The sequence below is a fragment of the Pipistrellus hanaki genome, assembly GCF_964339955.1.
Source record: "Pipistrellus hanaki genome assembly, chromosome: 7".
In the NCBI taxonomy this organism is placed as follows: domain Eukaryota; kingdom Metazoa; phylum Chordata; class Mammalia; order Chiroptera; family Vespertilionidae; genus Pipistrellus; species Pipistrellus hanaki.
In genome coordinates this window covers 82,869,513-82,890,059 of record NC_140509.1, presented here as the reverse complement: position 1 = coordinate 82,890,059, position 20,547 = coordinate 82,869,513, and the positions used below count along the sequence as shown (strand labels likewise).

The 20,547-nt window shown below is 40.0% G+C and overlaps 1 protein-coding gene across 3 annotated transcripts in view; it reads left to right on the top strand.

The window, feature by feature from the left end:
• Positions 1-20,547, top strand: part of IPCEF1 (interaction protein for cytohesin exchange factors 1) — a 133,441-nt gene that overhangs the window by 26,525 nt on the left and 86,369 nt on the right. The gene's annotated exons all lie outside the window — the stretch shown is intronic.

Here is a 20,547-nt window from a genome sequence, read left to right as displayed (position 1 = left end):
CTTTCCCCCCCAGAGTGTAATGAGCTGTGAATGGCCAAAAAAGAATCAAGAATAGAACAGAAAGAAATCAAGGTCTTGAATTAGACACAACTGGAAAAATAAGTCTCCAAATTTTTGAAAGAAATTATGCCTTTTATTTTTGTTTCTTTGATACGTATGAACTATGGTCAGTTTCTAGGATTTATAATTATTCTGGAGTTTTTGTTTCTTTTGGTTTTCATTCTTTCAAACTTTGCTTTGTTATTTGCCTATGATAACAGCATACAAATAACACGAGAAAACAGATTTGTGGCTTGAAACTCAAAACGATAGAATGAAAGTCAGATTAGATCAATTTGTTCTACCTTAGTATTTTGAAGAGAATATTCTTATGATTTTATTATGCTTTTGCATTTCTGGGGAAATGTCTGAATGTAAAACACAGTTGACTTCGTTTGGTCGGGGGGAGAGTTAGAACAGATGTTTGTGTTGCGATTTGAAATGTTGGGGACCTAGCGATGATGACCCCTGGAAAGCCAGGGATTTTCTGTCTTGGCATTTGGCAAGCCCGTGCTGGGCCCGGGAGCCTGAAACAGACTTCACACTGGTCTGTGACAGCGGGCACTTTCTTCAGATGCAGTCTCGCTTGGAGTACACTCCCAAAGCCAGTTGTAGCTGTTGGAGGCTTTTTTTTAAAAAAAAAAATTTAAATAGGCTATTTCCCCCTTCCCATCTCAATTTTATTTTGTGCTCTCACACACTGATAAGAGGAAGATGTGACCCCTGCTTTGGTTTGGCTTTGGAAGTGGTGACTGATAGCAAGAGAGAACCCTGAAGCCAGAGAAGGAGACAGCCGGAGAGGGGCGTCTCATCTTCTGTTTTCTTTACATAGAAATGTCTCAAGACAAGAGTAAAAACAGTGTTTGGGACAAATATAGTAAAAAATGTTTAGTAGGCACATTTTCCAGTCATGTGGTGATGAGAAACAGATGTAGATGCTGTTAAATCATGTCAAGTATGAACTGCCGGTGTACCCCATGTCTGTGTGCAAATATTTAACTAGCATAACAGTCACATGAGAACTATGGAGTAATCTTGGAAGCAGGAAGCCACAAATTATACGTCTGAGATTTAACGTGCATGGCTTAGGAGTCCAGATAAGTAAAACCAAATGAAGAGACAATGAAAGTTTTATAAATAGTTCGTATTTTTCGGTATGTGTGGGGGGGGGTGGGGAGGAAGAGGAAGAATTAGGAATGTTAATATACTTCACATACAATCAGTACATTTAATTATCATCAGAGCACTAAGAACCACATGATAGACATTTAGTTATTCATTTAAATCTGAAATGTATTTCCACTTACATAGGGAAAATTACTGTGGGGCCATAGTGTATCTTTAATTAGGTTCTAAAGTCAGTGAGTAAGGCCAACAGCATCCGTATTCAGACTTAGCCTTGAACCTCTCCCTGGAAGGCAGTGGTTCGAGCCACTCATAGTTCCACTAACACAGCTAATGTAGGGCCAGATCCCTATGTCGTCTGTAGGTTCCGGATAATGAATGAGGTGGGCTTTAGCTTATGGGCCAACTGGGGGAAGGAAAGGTAATTATGGTCATCAGGAGCATGTTGTGTGGAAAATACATATCTTTAAAGCCTGAAGCACACGCTGTGATTGCAGTCAGGGGGACATGAAAACAGATTGGCATTTTCCATCTCGCCCACATTGGGGGTTCATATTCCTGGAGGGGAAGCATGGGATGAATTTGCCCCGTTGTATTGCTTTATATGTTTTCAGGTTTAATTTTCGTTTCACCAAAATAGTATCGTCTCATTACCTTTCATGCTTTAAATGACTTCAGTGAAGTGTATTCTCCGCCGAGTGAAATGCACAGGTTGAAAGCACTGTAATTCTGAGTTTTGACAAATACATATATTAATATAACCTACACGATTACCAAGATACACAATATTTCCCTTCGTGCTCCATTATTGTCCCTCCCGCCACCCCTCAGAAGAAACTTCTGATTTCTTTCTCCGTAAGTTCACTTGTGTTCCAGAACTTTGTATCGATGATATCACGTGGCCTGTACTGTTAGGAATTTGGCTTCTTTTATTCAGCATAACGTGTGAGATTAATTTATTGCTGTTGCAGGTATCACTAATAGGTTATTTCTGTGTATTGCTGTCTATTGTATTACGTGACAGTATCACCATTTGTTTACCTCTGTTCTTGTTGATGGCTATTTGGCTCATGTCTAGTTGGAGATTGTTATAAAGTCATTATGGATAGTCATGTGTGAATCTCTGTGGATATGTTTTCCTTTCTCTTCCATAAATACTATAGAATAGAACTGGTGGTCATAGGGTACTTATGTTTAACTTTATAAGAAACTACTGAACATGAAAAAATCTGATTGCAGCCTTTTCCACTTCTGTCAGTAATGGTTGGGGCTCTGGTTGTTCCTGATCTTGTCACTATCTTTTAAATGTCATTATCATGGTATCTCCCTGTGGTTTGTTACATTTTCTTGATGATTCACTATGCTGAGCACTACTTTACATGCTCAACTGGCCATTCATACATCTTTTGTGAAATATAGTTCAGATCCTTTGCTCTCTTCAAACTTGTCTATTTGTTATTTTATTATTGAGTTGGAACAATTCTTTATATATTCTGGATATAGGTCCTCTGCCAGATATATGTTTTGTGAATATTTTTCCCCAGTTTGTAGTTTGCTTATTTTATTAATGTCACTTTTGATAAGCAGACATTTAAAAAAATTATTTAGTGCTTTCTGTATCCTGGGTAAGAAATCTTTGCTTACCTCAAGATTTTGAAAACATTTCTATATATTTATATAGTTTAAAAATTTTTTTAAATCCTCACCCAAGGATATTTTTTTCTGTTGATTTTATTTTTTTAGATAGACTGGAAGTGAGGGAGGGAAGCAGGGAGAAAGAGAGAGAGAGAGACAGTGAGAGAGAGAGAGAGAGAGAGGTGAGAGAGACACATTGATTGGTTGACTTCTGCAGGCAACCCCCACTGGGGTTGAGATTGAACTTGTAATCCAGGTACATACCCTTGACTTGGAATCAAACCTGTGACTCTTCAGTGTGCAGGCTGACCGCTGAGAAACACGGGCCAGGTCTCCAAGGATTTGTTTTTATGATCAAACTAAAATCAGATTAACTCTGTGTAGGGTATACACATGTAAGTGGTGTGATGATTAGCAAAGGGGCAGGGTTCAATCCCTTCTAACTGTCAGAGGAGAGTCAAGGGGACATGGCCAGGCCACCTTGTGGAGCAGTGGCAGCACCAGGAGCAGAGAAGAAGCGCCACCTCCTTGGGGCTTTCTGACTTCCAGCTTTTTCATATGAGCACACACATGACACACATGGTCTTGGAGCTTGTTTGCTTACCTAATTATACAGAAAAACCTTACTGACTGAAACAAGGACCGGGTTCACAGCGACTGGCTTCAACTCAACAGATCTTTCTTTGATAGAGACAATGGCATAGATAAGTCACAAAGGGAAACGTTTCAGATATTGAACAGAACACACCTTTCTAACCTCTTAAAGCATTTTGGAGGCATAATTTATATAGTGTTAATTTAAAATACTATCGATCTAGTTCTTAGATTCTTTGTGACATTTGTGACATCCATTTTATTTATAAAATAAATAAAAATATGTTTAAGTGTAATTTTAATGAGATGTTTACAATTTAATTGAGCAACATTTACGTTCATATTTAGAAATTAATATTACCAATCCATTTATTGCTAATATGAACATAAAGGCAATAAGGAGAAGTTGGGTTAAGGGTCAGGGTAGATGGTGGTGCCATTCACCAACATGAGGATGAAAACACAAAGATGATGATTTTTTTTTTTTACAAGTTTAAGAAACTGTGTTCCATGGAAATGGGGGATGGCCAGTGCGCAATCGGATGGATATCCTGCAGTTCAGAATGTAGTTCTGTCGTGAGATACAGTGTGGGACTCACTGGGAGTAGTGATGATTAAGTAAAATGTAGCAGGAGAGAGTAAGAGCAGGGCCAGGGCCCCAGAGAACCTCGATATTTAAGAGATTAAAGGGACAAGAGTGGGCAGGAAGTCTGAGGAGAGACGACGGGAAGGTGGGAAGAGGGCCGGGAGAAAGTGGAGACCTGAGAGCCACGTCCAGGGAAGGTGGAGACGGGCTCTCGTGCTGTGGGGTGTTGGTAACAAGGATTGGAGGTGCCCATTGAATCCAGCAGTAAGGAAATGCCCCTGAGCCTTGATGTGGGACCCTGATACAGCCATGAGCCCGACATCCAAGAAATAAGTACGTGGTGAGAATTGGAGCAAAAAGCAAAATTTCTTTGGAGGAAAGGCTTAACAATGAGTAGTGAGTAAGCATGGCTTTAGCAGGAGGAATTTTTTTTTTTTTTTTTTTTTAGAGGTAAATGGGATTTAAAAATGCTTATGCATTGAGAGGAAAGAATTGAGATGTAATATTTAATAAATGTTAGTTTTTATTGTTGCAAGTCATATTACTTGCAAAAAGAGACACGATGTTGTACAAACATTAACCCCGCATGTCCCTTTACAAAACTTTCCTCATCTGAGATGACTTGACATACTTGTAGGGCAGTTCCTTTTTTTAAAAAGTGAGAACTGTGAAGAACTACGTAACCCACTTCTAATGGACCATCTTCATGCTCCTGAGTTGCAGATATCACAACTAACCTTAAACTGAAAATATTTTGATTCTGTAAAACATAAAAACAAGTTAGAACATTCAAAAGTATTACTGATTCATGGATAATCTGGAAATTACAAGCGCATATTTCCCTCCCATTGTATTCCGATAGTGGCTGGCATATTTATAATTTGTTTAGTAATGCCTTTTCTCAGAATGGAGAAGGATGTTGGCTTTTTTATATGTGCACACATATAAGACACATCGTCCTGCTGTCATTGACCCAGGCAAGTTCGTCACACTCTACTGAAATTAAGATGAAGTAAGATTTCATCTTACACAACTTTTTGTTGTGTATAAAAGTCACTGATTTGTAAAATGAATGCAGTGGTAGAATTTAAAATTCCTATATCTCATTGTAATATGTTAGAAAGGAATATAAACACATTCATCAAAACTCTGGTCCCTCATTTTTCCCCACAATTCACTCCCCTTTCTTTTCATTCTTCTCCCCTGAAAATTGCTGATGCTTCAGGAGAGCTATTAGACTCAAGAACTGGCAATCTTCCAGGAACCCTGGTCTTTCATTTTTTCAATGGTGAGATCCTTATGGGAAGTTTGTTGTTTGATTGCTGTGGTCATATTTGTCTGTGTGAGGTGATGAGTTTGGAAGACTAAACAGTCTAATAGTGTAGTACTTATCATATAGATGGAGCATAATGCTGTTAGCAGACACTTTTGAAAAAATATGTTTTATTGATTTTTACTTTTATTTACTTTAAACATATGAGGATTTAAAAGTATATATACATTTTTATTGATTTCAGTAAATAAGGGAGAGGGAGAGAGATAGAAACATCAATGATGAGAGAGAGTGATTGAAAGTGCCCTTGACTGGAATTGAACCCAGGATCCTTCAGTCTTTAGGCGCTCTCTCCATTGAGCCAAACCTGCTAGAGCTATTTTATTGACTTTTAGAGAGAGAAGGAAGAGGAAGAGAGAGAAACATAGATAAGGGAGAAACATTGATCAGCTGCCCCTGAGCAAATACATTATTTGACCTTTCTGAGTGTCAGATTTGTCCTTGATAAAATGGGTCACTATGAGGATCACATGAGCACTCGTGAAAGCGCCTAGAATAGAGCCTGGAATTAGTATTAGCATAGTCCTTAGTATATGGAGATACAGTATATTAGATAGTATATCTAGTATATAGTATGGTATAGTCCTTAGTATTGGTTTAGTTCTTACTCCATAGTATTAGTCCTCCTGCCTCTTGGCCATGCAAGTGCTATCCTGAGAGGAGTTGATAGAGTTAGGTGTCCGAGAGCTTTTTGACAGAGGATGTCACAAGTCATCTCTGGGTTTTAGTTTTATGACTGCACAAAAATGAGGGGATTGCATTGCATTCTTGGATTGAAACCCAAGGACAGGACTTTTTTTTTCCCCCCCACTCTAAAATTATATAGATTTAAGAAAATGAAGGAAACAAGTTTGGATGAAAAGGCTAGGAAGGAGATTCTAGGTAAGAGGCACTGTGTGCACTAAAGTATTAAGAAATGATCAGAAAAGAAGCACTGATGAGGCCAGTTGGATTGTCATGGAGAGTTTGCTAGGATTAGATGGCAGGAGCCGGTGGGAAGGGAGAACAAGGGAGCTGGGGATGGTTTCATTGGTTGAAAGGAATGCTAGGCGTAGGGAGCTATTGATATTTTTAAACCAGTGAGATGTCATTTTTGTGGAAGAGTGATCTGATAATTATGTGTAGGCTGGGTAGGTATAGAAAAAGGTAAAGGCAGAAATGAAGGGAGAAACATCAAGAAATGAAGGGAAAAGGGTGATGGTCCTGGAGATGAAAAATACCTGGTGAAGAAGGTACTGCAGACATTCCTAAGAAGTGGGTATTTTCGGTGAAGGAGATGGAAGCCTAAGTCACAGACAGGCAAGTGTGGTGAACCAGACTACTTAGTCGCAGCTGAGCGGTTTTTTTTTGTTTTGTTTTTTTTTCCTCCTAAGAAAGCCACCAGACTTGGTCAAGGTTGGGATGAGTCAGCTGAGTGGATAACCAGGGGGCACCAACCCTCTCATGTATTTTCTGATTATTTAAAATATACAGACTATTAGGGTAGCCAAAGGAGGAACACATGAGGCCAAAAGGGGTGAAGAATTATGAATTTATTACGTCTTCTGGATACCAGATGGACTGAGCCCCCAAATGGCGCCAGCACCCAAAGATGGAGAGTCAGAGGTTTTTAAAGGACTCTAGGGGGGCCTTTTCTGGGCAGAGAAATCTCTGTGCAGGTCCGGATTCTTGGAAAGTCCAGAGGGGAGAGAGAATGGTCTTATCAAGGTAAATGTGGTCTAAACAAGTGGAATGTCCATTGTGAAGTGGCCTAAAGGTCAGTTCCCAGGGGAGGGAGTATTGATTCCATTATTTGATCAGACCTAATATGGACTATTTTACACATAGATAGATGGACTGAAGTTACCATCACATTTAATAAATATATATGTTCTTATTAATTTTAGAGAGAGAAAGGAAGAGGGAAAGAGGGATAGAAACATCAATGATGAGAATCATTGATCCACTATCTCCTGCACACCTCCTACTGGGAATCTAGTCTGAAATCTGGGCATGTGTTCTGACCAGGAGACAAACCAGTGGCCTCCTGATGAATGGGTTGACACTCAACCACTGAACCACACTGGCCTGCTGTTAACTCCATATTTTGAAGGTGATCTATACATTTGGGTGTTGCAGAGTCAATAAACAGTAAAATAAAGAAACTTGGGAAAAGATGGGAAACAAATAATTATTATTAAGCACCTACTCAGTGCCTGACATGGAAATGATGTCAGTCAATCCTTACAAACACCTGGGATGTATGTTGTAGTCACTTTACAGATAAAAAAGCTGAGACTTGCAAGAACAATAGCTAGTTGGGGGCAGGAGCAGGATTGCAATACATGTCCACAGTCCTTCCACCACATCGTGTGGTTACAACTAAATGAGACAAATAAAGCACAAGGGAAAGAGGAAGTGGGAACAGTTGGTTTTGCTGCCCCTATGAAAATGAGTGTATGACTCAGAGATTTCTGATGGCAGGACCTAGTGGTAGTTTGGTCTGTAAATATTTTAGTTGCTAGATTCGGAAGATTTTGACTCAAACAATAGGGCTTGCTGTCGGCCAAAATCTGGGCTAAGCATTCATTGAGTTGGTATATAGACATGTCTATGAACACAATGAGGCCTCTCTGGAAGATTTCCACAGAAAAAGAAGTATGGTTGGATCTCATTTATTTGAAAGTTTTCTATACTGTAAACTCACACACTTAGCACATAGTACAGAATCAGTAAATAAGTAAAGCTTGTGAACACCCAAAAATATGTCATAAACAACAAATAAATCTCATGCAACATACCATTTAGTTCATTCAAAATGCCTTCAAGTCTTCAATCTGTTCATTTTTGTATATTTGGTTTCCAAGTCTACTAGAAGATAAAAGAAACTTTCATTAGGATTATTGAAAATATAATAGTAAGAATGATGTCTGATGAGAAAGGGTTGAACAAAAAAAACACAAAAAGCAGCTGTAGGAACGCCAAGATGTCAGGGTCAGTTCCTATCCTGGTCAACTACTCTCAGTAGATCCTGGCCCTTACCCTGTAATCCACCCATTCAAGAAAGTGATGTTTTCAATGTTGACTCAGAGTCATCAATATAGGATTAAGCTCATTTCAAGGCATGTTTCCAAATATGTAGGAGGTATACAATATGTCATATAGTATATTTATAATACATTCAGTTGTCTAAAAGAACAACATGAAAGGTGTCATTGCATAAAAGGATAAGAACTCAGTCACCTGCAAAACCTACTAGTTATACAAAGTGGTATATACTCCGAAGATCGTAGATAATCTGGTACCATATCTTTTACTCAGGAACTCCAATTTCCAGCTACAATTTTCATGGGAACAGGGCAGGTGACCTGGGGATTCCATCCTCCTGTTGGCGTGAAGGAGAGGGGAGAGACACTCCATCCCCAGGGACCCACGGTGCCTCCTCACTCTCCACTTCCCACTGAGGTGCAGGTTGGGGTGGGCTGACGAGAGAGAGTCTCCCCAGTCTAGCTTTGCTCCCTCTTCTGGAACCTGGGACATAGGGACAGAGGCCTCCTTGGGGTGGTCTCACCACATGTATGCTGTTCCTCCTACACACCCAACCCACACCAACACGCACATTCCTTTGTACCGGGTCCTTTTTGCAAACATCACAGCAGCAGCTAAAAATAATAGTTCAGTGTGGGGAGGCAATTACCCTAACAGCCTTTTGTTTCACTTCCTTATTCTTGCCCCATTCCCAATGTGCTGCAAGTGCCAACGTGTCTGTCAAAAAATCTTAAAAAGCCTAATTTGCAAGGGAGAAAAAATAAATAAAAGGAAGGGGCTTGGATAATTTGCAAAACAGATAGTAAGTATTAATGCAATTCGTGAAACAAACTACTCTCAGTCTGAAGGCGAATATAAGGGTTAAGACTTGGGGTGCAGGACTTGGGGGAGGGCTGAGAAAGGAGTGGAGCCAGCAGATGTCAGAAACAAATAAGGAAGGGTCCAGGAGAAGAGAAAAAATGGCCGTGTTCTGTCTCAGTGATAGAAATGCTGACCCAAAGTTTTTTGTTTCTTAAAACTTATTGAATTTATTGGGGTGACATTGGTTAATAAAATTATATAGGTTTCAGGTGTGCAATTCTAAAATACATCATCTGTTTATTGTACTGTGTGTTCACTGCTCCAAGTCAAGTCTCTTTCCATCATCATTTATTCCCCCCATCCCCTTTTCTACTCCCCCCATTCTCCCTTTCCTCTGGCAATCACTGTATCATTTTGCTTATATGGGAAACCTAATGGACAAAATAAACTAACAAACAAAATAGAAACAGACTCCTAGACACAGAGAACAGACTGACAGTTGTCAGAGAGAAGGGGTGTTGGGGCTGGGTGAAAAAGGTGAAGGGATTAAGCAAAGTGAAAAAAACCAACAATAACCTCATAGACCCAAACTTTCACAAAGTTTTTAAATGCCTTTTTGGAAATGCAAATGCAGATGTAGGAAATAGCTTATTGAGTATGAGTCTGCTGTGACCTTATGTTGTCAAAGGCACTAGATCAGCAGTTGGCAAACTCATTAGTCCACAGAGCAGCAAACCGCAGCTCTCGAGCCCCATGTGGCTCACGAGCCACAGTTTGCTGACCACTGCACTATATTCCCTTTATTTAAAAGAGAATGCCAATCAAGAGAGACCACCATACTCAAGTCACATTGGCAAACACTCTGGAAAATGGTATCTAAATAGTTTGTGTTTGTCAAAGAGTTATACCATCTTTTATGTCCTGGACACCCCTTAGCAATCTGAGGAAGCCTATGGAACCCTTTACAAAAGTATAAGACAAAATGTAAAGGATTTTAAAGGAATAAAATATATAAAAACATAATAAAACATTTGTAATGGAGTCATATATGTGCTCCTTTATTAATGCATTAAATAACAGTGTAGCAGCAAGTCTAATGACATTTTAATGATGGTGATGAGCATAAATGACGTTTAAAAATAGTTGCAACAACCATAATGGGAGATGAAAACACCTGTGATTTCTATAAGAAACAAAATCACAGATGCTGCTTATACTTAGGTGGTTTGTTGCCAATATTTATATTTGATGAGCATATTAAATTTTAGTTAGAGATGCACATTTAGTGAAAATGTACATTCAAATGTACGGACTCCCTGATTTCTGCCCACAGGTCCCTAGGTGTGTCCATGAGCCCTAAGTTAGAACCCCCTGGAGTAGGAAAGATGTTTCTGTAGGATGATGAGCATGGTTGAAATAAATTAAGTTTTTTCAAATAAATATTTGTATATAATTCCAAATGCTGTTATGAATATCTATATTTTAAATATTAAAATGGAAAAGTCATTCATTCAATCATTTATTCATCATCCATTTACAGTCTTACTTAATACCTTTGTTGTTTTTGAAAGGACTTGAGGCAACTGGCAATAAATGCATACAGCAAAAATATAATCTATATATATAAAAGGCTAATAATATGCAAAGTCTCCCTTCAGGAGTTTGATCAGGAGAATGGGAGTTAGATCATTTGCTATGGCGTGCACTGACCACAAAGGGGCAGAATAGAACATAGTGGGTGACCAGCAGCAGCTGCAGGGTGCTGAGGGAGCGAGGCGGGAAGGCGAGGGAGGTGGGGTAGGGGGGAAGTGGTGGGTAACCTGATCAGCCCTAATTGCCAGCTTGGCCTAGGGACCCTACCCATGCATAAATTTTGTGCACCGGGCCTCTAATAAAATTATAAGTAAATGGAAAAAGAAAGAATCAGCATGAAAAGTAAGCGGTGTCTTGGAGTAAAGTTAATATACAAAGTGTATGTGGGAAGGTTCTAGACCTTTACTAGAGTGCAATGATAAATTTGGTTCTAAGTTTATGTCATTCAGTGGGCAGAGTAGGAGACAATTAGTTATAGACTCGTGATCACATCTGTAAAATACAAACCATTCTCTGCTGAACCAGAGAGCAATCTCTTCCATAGGCCTTGCATCATAATAACTGCCTTAATCAGCTCAAGCTGTCTAGCGAAATATCATGGACTGAGTGACTTAAACAACAGACATGTATTTCTCATAGTTTGGGGAAGTTTCAGATGAGGGTGCCAACATGGTCGGGTTCTAGTGAGCACTCTCTTCCTGGCTTACAGGTAGCTATTGTCTCTTTCTAACTTTTTATTGATTTCAGAGAGATAGAGAGAGGGACAGAGAGAGAAACATCAATGATGAAAAGGAATCATTGATCGGCTGCCTCCTACACGTACCTCACTGGGGAATGGAGCCTGCATTCCATATTGTGAACTGACTGGGAATTGAACTGTAATCTCCTGGTTCATAGGCCAACAGTCAATCACTGAGCCACGCAGGCCAGGCCAGACGGCTGTCTACTTACTGTGTCTGCACAGGGTGGAGAGAGCAGGATCTCTCTCTTGTCTAAGGGCAGGAATCCCATCATGAGGTCTTCACCCTCCCAACCTAATTACTCCCGAAGGGCCCATCTCCAAATACCTCCCCATTGGGGGTTAGGGCTTCCACATATGAATTTGGGGGCTGCACAGTTCAGTCCCTAGAAATGACAGGCTGTGTCATGAGACTCACAGTGCTTTTAGCCATGTCCTTTGTTTCGCTGGGCCCTCTTTTAGGCATTGTCTTTGTAAACCAGGGAAATATATTTCTGCTGGCCTCGCTTCATACAGAAATGAATTGTAAAATATCTAGGGTAATTTAGAAAAAAAAATCTTCTAGATAATTGTTTATTTAATTTAGTACTATCTCCTTAGAGGCCCTTATTCTTGCAATGCAGATTAGTGATTATTAATTTTTACATGTCATGGACCAATTTGAGACTCTGACGAAAGCTATAAATGCTAGCACACGTGACACTCTGCACACAGTTTTAGCAAACCATAGATGCCCCGAAGTCTCAGCACTCTGTGGAGTGAATAACTCGAGACCTGGAGTGATAGATACGCCCTTAGACATGTCACATAAATATTGCTTATTGCAACTGAGCATAGCATCCGACTTGCACTGAGAACCAGCCAGTTGGATGTAAAGCTCCTGACCCGTATGGGAAGGCAGCTTCTGAGCTGCAGATGAAACAAAGGCTGCCCTAGCTGGGAGAACAGGAAGCCCAGCCCGCGGGCACCTTTAACAAAAGCCAGCACCAGTGCTTCCGGGTTGGAGGTGTGCTGGTGTCAGACAGCCTCAGCTCTCCCTCAAGATTCTCACCGCTCAGAGGACCTCGCTCAGTTCAGGCCACCACGCACCCCCACCCCATCATGTGCCACAGCCCAGCTGAAACAGAAGAGATTGGGGAACACCCAGCGTGTCCCAGATTTTGTACAATTTGAAGGGTTTTTTTTAGAAAAATAATATAAAACTACAAGGGAATTTGTAAGACACTTAATATTTAAATTACATGACAGAAATGACAATAAATTTCAAATTTAAAAAAGCTGACAACATACCAGAAACAGCACATTATTCAGAAAAATAAGAATTTAAAAATTAACTGCCTCTCATATCTCTAAATTATTATTTCCTGACATGTTTAGCTACCTATTCGGTTGCCTCTTTGATATGATAATGATTTTGTAAAGTCATTTTCTCCAGAGAGCATAGAAAGGTAATCTAGTGTGTCATCTCTAGCCTAAGCTGATCAGAATTGTTTTTCATTTTTATTGATTATTTAGAGAGACTTCTTTTGTCCTCTTAGTGTATTACTGGTAATGTAAAGTTTTTAGGATTGCTCTCTCATGTTTCTTTCACCTGTGAGCTTGAAAATTGGGAAGGACCCTCCCCCCCCCAATGTAACTGTGGTTCTATCATTAGGAACTTTGGGTCCTTCTGCTCCCCACAGACACAGGACCTGCTCACAGTGTAATATGACCTCTTGCCCTGAGCCCATCGGGTCTCTGTGCTGGGAATTGGCCAGTAGGATGTCCTGTTAACTGGAAGTTATTACAATGCTTGGCTATCTAGCAACACCTTCAATGCAAAAAAGAGTGTGAGCAACTAAGGTCCCCCATGAATTACAAAGCAAGTATACCTGTCTCTAGATACACCTGCTCTCAGAACTCAGCCATCGTCTGTGCTTTCTCTCTCCCAGTTTACTGCGGGGGCTGCCAATAGCGCTGTATGTCACAGGGTTCACAGCCTTCTGTGGGGAGACCTGTTGTGACGTAACAGCAGCATTTCCCAGGGGCTTCTGAGATGAAGTGCTGAGACAAATAGGCACACTGGTGTGCTTTCTTCCTTTGACTGTACACGTGAGTGTGTGTGTGTGTGTGCGTGCGTGTTTGTGTGTGTGTGAGAGAGAGAGAGAGAGAGAGAGAGAGAGAGAGAGAGAGAGAGAGGGAGAGAGTGGGAGAGGGAGAGAGGGAGGGAGAGAGAGAGCTACTGATGCAGGTAACTTCTATAGGAACCACTCATTCTCTATTAATAAAGAAGAGACTCTTAACAGTTCTCCATTTTTTAAAGCAGGGGTGAGGAACATCCATCCTCTGGGCCATTTAAGGCCTGTGAAATTTAGTCTGGCCCTGCCCAGGCATTAGGGGTGAGTTAATGAAATGTTTAACCAAATACAGCAGGCTCATTTTTAGGTTGATAAGTTTTTATGACCCATGAATGATGTCATAAATACCCAAATGGCTCTTAGAAGACAAAGTTTCCCCACCCTTGCTTTCAAGGAAGGTTGCTCTCCATTTCTTTTTTTTTTTTTTTGGGGGGGGGGATGGTTTGCATCATCCTTCAGTTGAATTAACTGGGCAAAGTTATATCTATGAACACAAAAAATGTGCTCTTGGTCTGAGATTATATCATTGACTATAATAATGCATAAAGTGTTTGGAAGTTTAAGTAATCACATTTAAGTTATTAGTAAGAAGCTCTCTACAACCAACTCTAAAAGAACATTTTGGGGACAGTTTGAGAGAATGTTAAATCAAAGTGGTGCATATATGAAATATCATTAAAATGTGTCTTTAATTTTTTTATAGTTCTTGAGAGGTAAGTCAGGTGATCCTGAAACCTATGTTCTCTTGTTAGCAGGGAATTTGGAGTTCAGCAAGCTTTGCATTCTGCCAGCCATGTAGCTCATTCCCCAAAGAACACAGAAATGTCAGCCAATGACATATTCGAGACTGCCCCAGCTCCGAAGTACTACTGGGCTTGTCCTCAAAAGCACTTCCCTGCTTTCTGAGCCGGTTTTCAAGCACTGAGCATGCCCATGTGAACTTTCACATGGTTTTGCCCTAGGACCTGCGCTCCACAACTGAGATAAGAAAAGAATGCTGTCCAGAGCATTACGGCTCATTTGGGCGCTGTCCAGAATCTCACGCATGCCTAATGAAGTTAGTGGAATGCCAGGGCCTCTGCTGTGATGAAAGGATCTCAATGTGACTTGTCAAGGAGCTCAAATATTAGCTCTAATCCCTGTCTGTGCAGAGCACTAAGGTTAGGCCTTGTAGACACAAAACTGCAGATATTGAATAACCTTGTTACGCTGCAAATTTTCCAAATGAATGAAAAGAATGGAGCCGGAAATACACGAGTTAAGAGCGTCTCTCTCTGGACTTCTGGGTAGTTTTTGTCTTCTTTTGTTAACTTTTCCTTTTGCATTTTTAAGTTTGTAATAATGAGAATGTGTGTTTTAAATATAAAAAACAATTTTCTTTATTAAAAAGTGCCATATTGGCAGAGGCCAACATTGGAGTAAGAATGTGGTGAACACGGGTCCTGAATGTACCTTGTCTCTGCCATTGCTCAAGAGGAGGCACCATTGTCAGACTTTGCATATCAACTTTGGGTTTAAAAATATGCGCATGGTAGGAGTGGTCAATCAGAGACTGCTCTATGCAAGGAAGATCAGACAACTAGAAATGCAGTGACTTTATGCCAATAAGGAACAGAAGGGGAAAGCTCCGGTGAGAAATACAGATTTAGCATCTGCATCCTACTCCCCCTCCCTCCCTTCATCGGGGGCGGGTGGGAGGGGAGCTGTCAGCCTATTTCATTTTAATGTTACTTTGCCTTTACCCCAAACCACTGACCCTGATATTCAGGCAAATAGCGTTTTGGTTGAAGAGAGGTATAGGACAGTTTTCCTAAGTGCAGGGAGCTGGCACAAATGCATCTCTCCTCTGCTGTGTTTCTGGGGTGTGGAGTGGAGCTTGCAGATGGGCTAGTGAGATTGAAAGTGATATTGCCTCCGGAAGCGAAAAGCAGAGAGGAAAGCTGAGAGGTGACTTTTGTTCTTGGTATTCTGTCATCTTCACATCCTCTGCTCTGGCAGAGTCCTCTCCCGCCTTCCTCTGCCTGGCCCTGGCTGGTCATACTCTACAGTGACACACCATCACAACTGCCCACACCAAGGCCTTCTTTTCCTCTCTTTTCCTTTCCTTTCCTTCCTCCCTGTGCTTCCCTTCATCTTCACCTAATGTATGTAGAGTTCAAAACATACCAAGAATCAAAACACGGAGAAGCTGGGGAGGCATGAGTTCTGCCTCCTTCCTGGAGCTCATTGGAGCATGGCATTTCGAGCCATGTCAAGATGAGAGTCTGCCAACGTGATCTGCAGCTGGCTGCAGCCAACCACCTGCGAATGTGCTTGTGCCCCTCAGAGCAGGCTGCCTCCTGGTTGGTGGAGGGAGTTCAGTGAAACGTGGGGCCCCTCAGGATGTCCCGGGACACAGAGGCAAGGCCAGGTGCATTGCGTGGGGCCCAAGGATCCCGGGGAAGAGGGGCTCAGCTTTTCTGCAGTCGTGGTTTAGGCATTACAGACATCATTGTGGGATTGAAGACCCCCAAGGGAGCTGGACTGAACTGAGAGCCCTAAAGAAAGATACGATGAACAAGGAGTCTGGCTGGGTTGGAGGAGGCATGGCTGTGGGTGCAGAGGTTGCTGACACAGGGTACCTGTCTTGTACCCTTCCCACTCAGTCCCTCTTCTAGACTGACTGTGGGGGAGAGCCATGCTGGTAGCGTGTAGCACTGTGAGTCCTCATCAAAGTCAGAAACAGATGTGTGTATGGGGGTGTCTAGAGGAGATGGGGGGTAGCACAGGCAGCCACCTCTGAGCAGTGGGATGGCAGCTGTCCGCAGAGCAGAGGACTCCAGCCAGAGCAGCAGATCTCAGGGCAGTTGTCTTCATCTGTTAAATGGGAGTAAAGACAGGCCCAGCTTCATGGATGGTCATGAAAAGTGAATGAATCATGTGGGTGCAACTTTTAGAAGGTGCTGCTACACACTCAGTCCTAGTCAGAGCTTCATAAACGTCGGCTACTGTTATTTTCATCATGGTTAGATCTTTCTCTACACTTACCTTCTACTTATTTTCAAGTGGTTAGATCGATTTTATGTGATCCAATAAAATGCATTTTGGCCACGTTTTTGCATTTAAGCCGAGAAATTGCTTCTCAAGATGTATTACAAAAGGGTTAGATTAAACCTTCAGTAGATTGAATTTGAGCAAAGTTTTAAAAATAACTGTGAAATCTCAAAGTTGAATTTTAATGGATAAAAAAAAATTGGACAGTCATGTCACATTTTGCTCTAGAAAGACTGTGAGAATGACTAATAACACCCGGTGGAGGTTAATATAATATTGAAAGTGGTAATTTTCACAGTTTTGAACTAATTTTCAAAGACATAATTGGAATAATTTTCAATAGATGTCAGTCTTCATTTCTTAGGAAATCACAGTGATTAAGGTAACTGCAGGCAGCCGTTCTTATTGTTATTTGAAGAATATAGGAGTCGTTGAGGACTGGTGAGGAAAATGAATGATATATGTTCTATTAAAAACTTCAGAGCTGAAATACTTTTTATCACTCTTTCTGTCTGGCTATAATTTATGAAGTCCAGGAATTATCACCAAATGCATCTTCCTTTACTATATTAGCCTAGAAAACCGATTCGAATGAAGAATTAGAATAATGCCTTTCTTCTAGGATGAAACTATAGATTCTTTTTCCTAAGGAGGTGCATAATATGCCAATTCAAAAGAAAACGATGTTACACTCATAGAACTCTATGGAAGTTTAAAAGAGAGTTTCATTTCTTATTTTCAGGATTATGTCTCTGCTCCCTTGTGAAATTGAATACTGGACAAGGATAATGATACCACACTCATTACTGAGGCAGATGAAATTACTCTCACTGTCAAATGAAATATTCAGATCACCGAGTGTTAGGGGAGATGGTGCATGGAAGAGAGAGTAAATGGATTTTGATCTGTCATCTCAGCTTGAGGTCTTCCTGAGGTGGTAAAGAGTTTTTATCAGTGAAAAATAACACACTTTTTTCTTTAAGTTCTTTCCAAACTCAAAATGATTTAGATAGTACATCTGAGTCCAGATAAGACCAAAGTCACCCTGGCCTGGACATGGGTGGCATTCCTTTTTAAACTCCAGTATTCCTAGAAAAGTTGTCTGGCATTTATCCCCATCAGTGCCCTTGATAAATAGAATGGGAAGACCTGTTTGTGCTCTTTCTGGTTGGAGTGTCTACTTAGACATTCATGCTATCGGTTATGAACCAATTACATACACTGATACTCGAATTTTTCTTGTCCCTAAACTAAACAATACTGGGATTGTGAAGTCCAAGGGTTAAAAAAATATATATATAATTAGTTAAATATGCTGAGAAGATTTTATACAAATGCTGTTTACTACACCATGAAACAATGCTGTGTTCAATGCTTTGGAAAGTAGAAGGAAGTGGCATAAAATCTTACCCGAGGAGAAGGGAAGAGCAGGGGTATTACTAGGGACACCAAATGCAAAGAAGTCAACATGGACAAAAGCCGATGAGTTGGCATTTAATTCAACTAACATTCATGTATTTTCGCGTTGTTTCTGGTTTAACGGTTACAATTTTAAATCATTATAGTTGAAAAAAATGTCTAAGTAAAGTATAGCATTGAATTGCCATGTAAATTAACATAGGAAAACTAGAAGAGTATGGCATAATGTTTAGATAACATGAAGTGCAGGTTGTTGGAGAGAAAAATGTTTAGATTTATTTGACATGAAAATAGAGGGCTTCTTGCTCTATAATATTTACAGTATTTCTGTGTTTGAGTTTTGGCCACAGAAGTAGTCTTACTGGGTTTATAAACTTGGATAAATTTCCAGAGTGGCTCAGTTGATGGGACCATCATTTCTTGCACCAAAAGGTGGCAGGTTTGATTCTGGTCAGGTTGTGGGTTAGGTCTCCAGTTGGGCATGTGCGGGAGGCAGCTGATGGATGTTTCTCTCTCACATTGATGTTTCTCTCTCTCCTGCTCTTGCTTTTGCTCTCCCTTCCTCTCTCTAAAATCAATTTTAAAAAAAGGAGATACGAAAAATGATTAAAATACTTACCTCATTGTGTTGTACAAACTGAATAAATTAATTCATGTCAAAGCATTTCATAAATTGCAAATTGTAGCATCAAATCTGTCTTATAGGAGACAATCATTAGGTATTATTGAGTGTTTGAAAGAAAATGTCAATCCAACCTATTTTGTGCTTTTTCTAATATATAAAGAGAAGGGAAAGCATTCCATTTTTGCATTGTAAACCTCTGCTAAATGTTCACCTAGCCTAATTTGAGGGAACAATTAGACAAATGTCCAGTCTGAGGGGCATTGCAAAGCAACTGGCCTGGACTCTACAAAAATGTCAATCATCAAAGACAAAGGCAATTACATACACATGACAATATACAGAGTAGGGCAAAAGTAGGTTTACAGTTGCAAGTATGTGAACCAGTTTATTCTTGTATCTATTCATTAAGGTATTATTTTTCACATAAACAACTGGAAACCTATTTTTTCCCAACCCTGTATGCAATAAATGATCCTTGACTGAATCCTGGATTTCAAATAAAATATACAAATGGCGAATGGCTAGTAAAAAGATGTTCTACATTGTAGGCCACCAGGGAAATACAAATTAAAACAAAACATGTGATACCACTAAATGTCCCATGGACTTTGGGAAATTATTATGGGTCAGTGTAGGTTCGTCTTGCGTAAAAATGTACCATTCTGGTGAGCAATGTTGGTAAGGAGGGAGGCTGTGCATGTGTTGGGGAAGGTGGTATAGGGCAGTGTTTTTCAACCTTTTTTGGGCAAAGGCACACTTGTTTCATGAAAAAAATCACTAGGCACACCACCATTAGAAAATGTTAAAAAATTTAACTCTGTGCCTATATTGACTATATGTAAAGTAATTCTCTTGAATAGGAATCAAATAAACACAAAGAAAGTATTTTATAATTACTTTATTATGAAATATTAAGTAAACAAAATAGTGAAAAATTATAAAATTCTTGTCTTGTCTGCACCTACGGCACACCAGGCACGGAACAGCGGTTGAAAAACGCTGGTATAGGGGACCTATCTATACCTTTCTCTCAATTTTACTGTAAGCCCCAAACTGCTTTTAAAAATAAATTTTTAAAAAATCAGTATTTTAAAAATATATGGTTTAGGCAATTAGTGGAGTTATTGTTACTAACATGAAACATTTTCCCATGGCAAAATCCCAGGAAAACAGATCCGTGTGCGTGCCTGAAAGGTACTGGCGTGCCTCAAGATACTGCTGGTTCAGTGCCAAACCACCGTCGTAAAGTGAATATCTCAATAAAGAGAAATCCATGAAATTTCTGGTTTCCCAGTGAATATAAAAGTTATGTTTACACAATACTGTAGTCTCTTGTGTGAGCAATGATAGTGTTATGTCTAAAATAACACTCTATCCACTGTAATCAAAAAATACGTTAGCTTAAAAAATGCTAATAATTATCTGACCTGTTGGAAAAATGACACCAATAGATTTGCTTGCCCAGGATTGCCAAACACATTTAATTTGTTAAAAAAAAAAAATCATCGAAAAACACACACACACACAAACACACAATATCTGCCAAGAGCAATAAAGTGAAGCACAATAATGCAAGGTATGCCCATATTAAAAAAAAAGTAAAAATGTATCTTGAGAAGTGTTCAGAAGGATTAGAACATTATTTTCACCTTATGTTTTAGAAAACATTTAATTTCACGGGATCTCAGTTTAATGATTTCCCTGATAGTTTACTACACAGGTCTTCTATGAGAAGAACTTTCTGTCTCATTCTGCGGGAGTGACCCTGGATAGCTGCTATTATGACGACCAAGTTACTATTTTGTTGCCACTTCTTGGGGTTGAGTGACATGGAAGGATTCTAATGGCCTCTTCAGCAGTTGAGTTCAGGTAGAACTCTCA